The following is a 1,283-nucleotide window of genomic DNA, read 5'->3' on the forward strand; positions in this document are numbered from 1 at the left end:
CTGAGTGAGATAAGACACACACATATTATCTTATCTCACTCAGTCTTATAACCTAAATCCCTCACTCACTGCTCTTTGAATTGAGAAAGCTCCTCGGATGAGGAGCGAAACGTCTTCTGTTACAAATAAAGTCCAGTTGTTTTTGCATTGAACGTTTGTTGAACAATCATCATGAAGAACAATCAAATGTTTTAGGCCTGATGGACAAACTGCTACTCACAGAAACAGCCTGAGAACATCTGGCCAAAATGTTCAGAGAAAGGTTTGAAAACTCAAACATCCACGTAGATAAATCACAAAACAGTTAAATCATCTGGACAGATGCTTTTTTTAGAAGAAATTATGTGCTGTGAGAAGACCCAGCACTCTTGAGAGCGGAGGTTGAGATGATGGTGAGAAAACCCAACACTCTTCAGAGCGGAGGTTGAGATCATGGTGAGAAGACCCAACACTCTTCAGAGCGGAGGTCGAGATCATGATGAGAAGACCCGGCCCTCTTCAGAGCAGAGGTAAGGATCATGGTGAGAAGACCCAGCACTCTTCAAAGCAGAGTTTGAGATTTTGGTGAGAAGACCCAGCACTCTTCAGAGCGGAGGTTGAGAAAGTGGTGAGAATACCGAGCCTTCTTCAGAGCGGAGGTTGAGATCATGGTGAGAAGACCCAGCCCTCTTCAGAGCGGAGGTTGAGAAAGTGGTGAGAAGACCAAACCTTCTTCAGAGCGGAGGTTGAGAAAGTGGTGAGAAGACCCAACCCTCTTCAGAGCGGAAGGTGGGAACATGGTGCAAAGACCCAGCCTTCTTCAGAGCGGAGGTTGAGAAAGTGGTGAGAAGACCCAGCCCTCTTCAGAGCAGAGGTTGAGATCATGGTGAGAAGACCCAGCATTCTTCAGAGCGGAGGTTGAGATCATGGTGAGAAGACCTAGCCCTCTTCAGAGCGGAGGTTGAGATCATGGTGAGAAGACCCAGCACTATTCAAAGCAGAGTTTGAGATTTTTTGCTGAGAAGACCCAGCCCTCTTCAGAGCGGAGGTTGAGATCATGGTGAGAAGACCCAGCACTCTTCAGAGCGGAGGTTGAGAAAGTGGTGAGAAGACCCAGCCCTCTTCAGAGCAGAGGTTGAGATCATGGTGAGAAGACCCAGCCTTCTTCAGAGCGGAGGTTGAGATCATGGTGAGAAGACCCAGCCATCTTCAGAGCGGAGGTTGAGATCATGGTGAGAAGACCCAGCACTATTCAAAGCAGAGTTTGAGATTTTGGTGAGAAGACCCAGCCCTCTTCAGAGCGG

This window comes from Nematolebias whitei, chromosome 1, assembly GCF_014905685.2.
Source record: "Nematolebias whitei isolate Nwh7 chromosome 1, NemWhi1, whole genome shotgun sequence".
Lineage (NCBI taxonomy): Eukaryota > Metazoa > Chordata > Actinopteri > Cyprinodontiformes > Rivulidae > Nematolebias > Nematolebias whitei.